We start from the raw sequence: 7,607 nt of genomic DNA, 5'->3' as shown, positions 1-7,607 counted from the left end.
TTTATCTATGTTGTAGCCCATGTCAATATTTCCTTCCTTTTTAAGGTGGAATAATATTCCATTGTATGTATATACCACATTTTGTTTATCCATTCATCTGTCAATGGACACTTGAGTTATTCCACCTTTTTGGCTATTGTAAATAATACTGCTATGAACATAGGTGTACAAATACCTGCTCAAGTCCCTGCTTTCAGTTCTTTTGGGTATATACTCAGAAGTGGAATTGCTGGATCATATGGTAATTCTATGTTTAACTTTTTTAGGAATCACCATACTGTTTTCCACAGCAACTGTACCGTTTTACATTCCCACCAGCAAGGCACAACAACACTTGTTAATTTCTGGTTTCTTTTATTTTAAAATAGTCGTCTTAGTGGATGCGAAGTGGTTATCTTTTTATTATTGAATTGTAAGACTTCGTTATATATTCTAGACACAAATATTTTATCAGATAAATGATTTGCAAATATTTCCCCCTATTTTATGGGTTGTCATTTCACTTTGTTGAAGGTGTCATTTGAAGAACAAATGTATTTAACTTTGATGAAATCCAATTTAGCTATTAATTCTGTTGCTTGTGCTTTTGGTGTCATATCTAAAATCCATTGCTGACTCCAAGGTCATGAAGATTTACACCTATCTTTTCTTATGAGAGTTTTATAGTTTTGGCTTTTATATTTAGGTCTTTGATCCATTTCGAGGTAATTTTTGTATGTGGTGTGAGATAGGCATCCAAAGTCATTCTTTTGCAAGTGACTATCTAGTTGTCCCAACATAATTTGTTGAAAAGATTATTCTGTCTCCCATTGAATTATCTTGGCACCCTTGTCAAAAATCAGTTAACCATAAATGTGAAGGTTTATTTCTGGACTCTCAATTCTATTCCATTGAGTTATATATCTGTCCTTATGCCAGTATCACACTCTGTTGATTACTGTAGCTTTGTAGTAAGTTTTGAAATTGGAAAGTGTGAGTCTTCTAACTTTGTGCTTCTTTTTAAAGATGATTTTTACTATTCTGGGTCTCTTGAGTTTCCATATTAGCTTTAGAATCAGCTTGTCAGTTTTTGCAAAGAAGCCCATTGGAATTTTGATGAGTGTTGCCTTATATCCATAGATAAATTTGGAGAGTATTGCCATCTTAATGTCAAGCCTTCTGGTCCATTAGCATGGGATGGCTTTCCATTTTGTAACGTCTTCTTTGATTTCTGTCAACAATATTTTGTAGTTTTCAGAATGTAAGTTTTGTACTTCTTTTGATAAATTTATTATAAGTATTTTATTCTTTTTGATGCTGTTATAAATAAATGGAGTTACTTTTTAATTTCATTTTTGGTTTGTTTATTGCTCCTGTATAGAAATACAATTGCCTTTTATATATTGATTTTGTACCCTGAAACCCAGCTGAACTCACTTATTAGTTCTGTTGGTTTTTAGTGGATTTCTTGGGATTTTCTATATGCAACATCATGTCATCTGCAAATAGCGACTGTTTACTTCTTCCTTTCCAATCTGGATGCATCTTGTTTCTTTTTTTTTTTTTTTTTTCTGTACGCAGGCCTCTCACTGTCGTGGCATCTCCCGTTGCGGAGCACAGGCTCCGGACGCGCAGGCTCAGCGGCCATGGCTCACGGGCCCAGCCGCTCCGCGGCATGTGGGATCTTCCCGGACCGGGGCACGGACCCGTATCCCCTGCATCGGCAGGCGGACTCTCAACCACTGCGCCACCAGGGAAGCCCGCATCTTGTTTCTTTTCCTTGCCTAATTGCTCTAGCTCAAACTTCCAATGTTGAATATAAGTAGTGAGAGTAGACATCTTTGTCTTGTTCCTGATTATAGGGGGAAAGCATTCAGTTTTTCACCATTAAGTATGATGTTACCTGTGGATTTTTGTGTGTGTGTGTGCTTCAACCACCTTTATTTTTTTTAATTAATTTTTATTGGAGTATGGTTGCTTTACAATGTTGTGTTAGCCTCCGCTGCACAACAAAATGGATTTTTTATAGTTCTTGAGAACTGCCTCTCCTCCTGTGCTAAGTCTCTGAGCCTCTACTCTGGAGATCAGGGCAGGGACAGTGGCCTCTTGGAGTGACACCCCTGTTTTATGAGCTGGGCACTGAAAAGGGCTGGTAGTCTCTGGTCTTCTTGGCTTGCCAGTGTGGAACCTCTGCCCTACAGGCTAGCTGGGCAAGGGCCTTAAGGACTGCAGTAGTTTTGTCCTGCTGCACCTCCCCTCCCTGCTCTGAGATTAAAAAAAAAGAAACGTGTAGGATTTTTCCTAGTACTGTTATGGTTAGTTATTGTTTCATTTTATATTTAAGTTTTTTTATCCATATGGAATTTATTTTATTGTATTTTGGTACAAGATATATCTATGAATCCATCTTATTTGTTTCTAGATAGCTACCTATTTGTTCTACAGAATAGGGATGATTTTTCTTCATGTCTGCATCTCCAGTGCCTAACATAGCTCCTTGCCCATTGTAGGTTGTCTATAAATGTGGTTTGAATGAACAAGATGGATACTGTGCTTCTCTTATAATATTTAGTACCTGCCTTACTGGGGTGGACATACCCTAAAATGACCCCCAATTTGTCACACCCTGTATAATCCCCTCCCCTGAGTGCAGGTAGAACCTGTGACTTGCTTTTTAATCCATAGAATATGGCAAAGGTGATGATATGTCACTCTCATGATTACATTAGGTTATATAAGACTCTATCTCAGCAAACTAGAATGAGAGAAACTCTCCTGCTAGCTTTGAAGAAGCAAACTGCTAGGAAATAAACTGCCTATGGAGAGGGCCATGTAGCACGGAACTGCTGGTGGCCTCTAGAAGCTGAGAGTCTCAGTCCCACAACCATAAGAAACTGAATTCTGCCAACTATGTGAGTTTGGAAGAGCATCCCAAGTTCCGGATGAGGCCCCAGTCCTGGCCTATACCTTGATTTCAGCCTCCTGGGATCCTAAGCAGAGACCTAGCCAATCTGTGCTGGGACTCCTGACCCACAGAAACTATGCAGTAATAAATGGGATTGTTTTAAGTTGCTAAATTTGCAGTAATTTGTTACACAGCAATAGAAAACTGATTTACTTAAATTGTTGACCCATTTAGAGCTTCCAGGTGTTCTTCATATCATTTTAAGTCAGTTTACTCCGTCTTATTCCTTAAAAGTCAAGTTTTAAAATTGAATATATGACATTTAAGTATTTATTACTATTAAATCCCACCTTCTTGGTTTGGATTCAGTGTTCTAGCATGTAGATTATTTGATAGGTTTTATCTCCTCTTCTGTGAGTTCTTCCTGGATGGCTTTTCTCTGTCCTTTTCCCCTAATACACTGGGGATTGTTCTTTCTTTTGAGATACAGTAAGTCCCCTGCATACGAACCTTCAAGTTGTGAACTTTCAAAGATGTGAACGTGCATACCATCAGTGTCAGGCATGAGTGAAATTGCAGCTTGCCCTCTATCTCCTGTTGCTGACGATCAGTAACTCTTCTTGCCTGTTCACTCGATGCCAGCCCCTGTATGCCAGCTGTTGTACTGTACTACTGTACTTTTCAAGGTACTGTACTGTAAGATTAAAAATGTTTTCTTTATTTTTGTGTTTGTTTGTTTTTTATGTATTGTTTGTGTGAAAAGTATTAGAAACCTATTACAGTATAGTACTGTTGCTGGTTGTGTTAGTTGGGTACCTAGGCTAACTTTGTTGGACTTACGAACAAACTGGACTTACGAATGCGCTCTCGGAATGGAACTCGTTTGTATGTAGGGGACTTACTGTGTAATAGCATTATTACAGCGTGTTGTAATTATCTGCTTACACACTCATCTTTCCCCACTAGACTATGAACTCCTCAAAGACAGGGACCTTGACTTTTCATGTCTTAGTGCAGTGCCTGACATGTAATAGAAGCTCAATAATTCTTTTTGTTGTATGAATAAAATGAAAGAAGAGGTGACGAATAACAGGAAATGCTTCATAGGACTTAAACAGAAGAGGTTGAAGGAAGATATGATTTGAGGTCTCCATGAAAATTTCAAGGCCCCTCTAAGGTGAATTCTTCCCCTATTCTGTCACTTAGGGATAGAGTTATGATCATAGGCCTCCCTATGTCCATTGCAGCTTATGGTGGCCCCTTTCCTGACCTAGCTGTGCTTGACAGGTACATTTAGTTCAAGACTATAATTCTGCACCCAGTTACAACGCTCACACGTGTTGTTTTTCCCACACCACCAAGCAATTCTCAGACACTAGCTGCCTCTCCCAAATTCAACACAGTTCTGACACTATGTACCTGGAGATAACATCAGATCCCACAGGCTCAGTCCTACAAGACTGCCCCGCCTCCAACTTCAGACGTCAATTCCAAGTCCAGGTTGTCACCTGTGCTTCTGAACTTCCAGCTATAGAATGGAGGTTCCAAAACCCACTCCTTGGTTTTAATTACTTGCTAGAGTAGTTCACAGAACTCAGAGAAATATTTTACTTACTAGATTACCAGTCTTTTATAAAAAGGTATAACTCAGGAACAGCCAGATGGAAGAAATACATAGAGTATGAAGAAAGGTCACAGAGATTCCATGCTCTCTCTGAGAGCACCCAGACCCCAGAAGCCCAGAAGCTCTTCAAACCTCCGTCTGTTGGGGCTTTTTTTTTTTTTCCGCACCACACAGCTTGCGGGATCTTAGTTCCCCGACCAGGGATTGAACCCAGGCCCTCGGCAGTGAAAGCGCCAAGTCCTAACCACTGGACTGCCAGGGAATTCCCTCTTTGGGGGTTTTTTATGGCAGCTTCATTACATAGACATAGGTGATTAAATCATTGGCCATTGGTGATTGATTCACCCTCCAGAACCTTCCCCTCCCCCAAGGTCAGAGGGTGGGACTGAAAGTTGTTTCTCCTGGCAACCAGCCCCCATTCTTAGGCTAGGTCCAAAAGTCACTCATTAACATAACAAAAGACACCTTGATTGCGCTCCTCTTTTAGGGAATTCCAAGGATTTTAGGATCTCTTTTCCAGAAAGGAGGCAAAGACCAAATCACAATATCACAAAGACCCTCTCATGGCAGAAACTAATGGAGCCTGAGTACCTGAGTCACAGGTAGAATAGGCTAAATACACTTCACAGGGTAGGGAATTATTGCCAGCTCCTCCTCTTTCTGATATCTACACCAGTGCTTATTTCCTACTTTGTGATAGCGAACCCCCAAGAGTTGGGAGTGGAATCAAGAATTGACACCCTCTGAGCGTAGTGTATTACTTACGAGGCAAGGACATTCCCTAAATTTTTATCAAGGAAACCTGAATATCTTCCCTAACCTAAGGAAGAGCTCAGAGTAATTCTCAGATCTAACAGAGGGTATAAGGGCTAATCCTCACGTCTGGAATGTAACCGATGTAAAGAAAATGAATTCATTTAGTTGTATTATCAATATAATCTGTTTGAGGTTGCCAGAAAGTTGGTATTCTATGAGAAGAATAGAAATAATGGAACCAAAAGTAAGAATTTGTGAGTATATCACCAGGCTTGACCTTGAGAGCAGACATAATTTTCTCCGGAGTACAGTACAGGAGTTAATCCAACTATTCTTATTTGATGAAAAATATATCTAAGAATATCCAATTTCCTATTCATTGAAGCATTCTTTATATTAGTGAAAATTCGAGAACAACATCAATTTACCATAATAGTTATTTTAGAAGACTTCAAAAGGATATTACAGGGCTTCCCTGGTGGCGCAGTGGTTGAGAGTCCGCCTGCCGATGCAGGGTACACGGGTTCGTGCCCCGGTCCGGGAAGATCCCACATGCCGCGGAGTGGCTGGGCCCGTGAGCCACGGCTGCTGGGCCTGCGTGTCCAGAGCCTGTGCTCTGCAAAGGGAGAGGCCGCAACAGTGAGAGGCCCGCGTACCGCAAAAAAAAAAAAAAAAAGGATATTACAGTAGATTTTGAAGAATGTTCAATGCTAAGGGTAATAGTTTACTAGAGCTGCCATAACAAAATACCACAGACTGGGCAGCTTAAACAATAGATTTCTATTTTCTCATAGTTCTAGAGGCTAGAAGTCCAAAATCAAGGTGTTGGCAAGTCTGGTTTCTTCTGCGGCCTCTCTTCTTGGCTTGCAGATGACTACATTCTTGCTGTGTTCTCACATGACTTTATTTTTCAGTGTGCACCCATCCCTGGTGTGTCCAAATTTCCTCTTATAAGAATACTAGTCAGATTGGATTAGGGCCCACCCTGATGGCCTCATTTTAACTTCATCGCCTCTTGAAAGGCCCTATCTCCAAACAGAGTAACATTCTGAGGTCCTGGGAGTTAAGGCTTTAACATGTGAATTTTGGAGGAACACAGTTCAGTCCATACAACGGGGGAAAATTTTACAATATGAATAAAAGTGCAGGATATAATATTTAGTGTGATTCTAATCGTATAAACATATGCTGAAGAAGACTGGAAGGAAATACTCAAAAATATTAATAATGGTTTTCTTAGGGTTTGGGAGTTATGAATAATTTAAAATTTTTTCTTCTTTATGCATTTCTGTATTTTCTAAATTTTCTACAATGAGCACGTATTCTATAATGGAAAAATGCAATAAAAGTTACATTAAAAATTCATTCCTTTTTCCCTTAATTCTATGACTAAATCAATTTACCTTCAAGAACAGAAGACAAGGGGAGATAAATGTGGCAGAATAATTGATATCAATTGTTAAATTATAAGTGGCATTCTGTTATAAGTCAAGCTCTAGTGAGGTTGACCCTATTGACTGGTTCTCTTTTGAGTAAAATAATTAAAAATGACTTGTTTTTATGCGTGAAGGGGATCAAAAGGTAAAACTTCCAGTTATAAAATGACTAAGTCATGGGAATGTAATGTACAGCATGGTGACTATAGTTAATAATACTTTATTGCATATTTGAAAGTAGGAGAGTGGATCTTGAAAGTTCTCATCACAAGAAAAAAAAATGTTGTTACTGTGTGTGGTGACAGATGTTAACTTGGATTTATTGTGGTGATCATTTTGCAATACATACAAATGTTGTATCATTACATTGTACACCTGAAACTAATATAATGTTATGTCAATTGTACCTCAATTAAAAGATTTTTTTTAAACTTGTTTTTTTAATCTGAAACCCGGGGGATTCATTTCTGTACTGCAATAACACCACTGTCCACTACCCTACAATGAAACCCTTGTAGAACCTTTCATCTGGCCCTTTCTTTGACATCTAGCTATGAATTCCCATCCTGAGAAGATGTTTAAATCAAAGCATCCATATCATGTACTTTAGACTACTATTTTTCTCTTTCTATGGGACCACACTGTAAGAGATGTCAAAGCAGGAACCTTGTATTGCTGTGGTCTTCCAGGTTCACCCAACCATGATATTATGTCTCAACATATGAGCACACAGATTCCAAGCAACTGTTTCCAGATACCTTTATAATCACCTCCATTTTTACACTTTGTATATCTGTGCCTTCTTATTGCTTTCTTTTTGGGCTCTCTCTTCCCATGCTGCTCTCAGCTCTGAAACTGCATACTTTTGCCCGTTCATCAGGAGCTGGTTCATCCAACTCTAGCATCC

Source organism: Physeter macrocephalus, chromosome 21, assembly GCF_002837175.3.
Source record: "Physeter macrocephalus isolate SW-GA chromosome 21, ASM283717v5, whole genome shotgun sequence".
Taxonomy (NCBI): Eukaryota; Metazoa; Chordata; class Mammalia; order Artiodactyla; family Physeteridae; genus Physeter; species Physeter macrocephalus.
The sequence above is the reverse complement of the archived record's forward strand: the minus strand, read 5'-3'. Positions refer to the sequence as shown.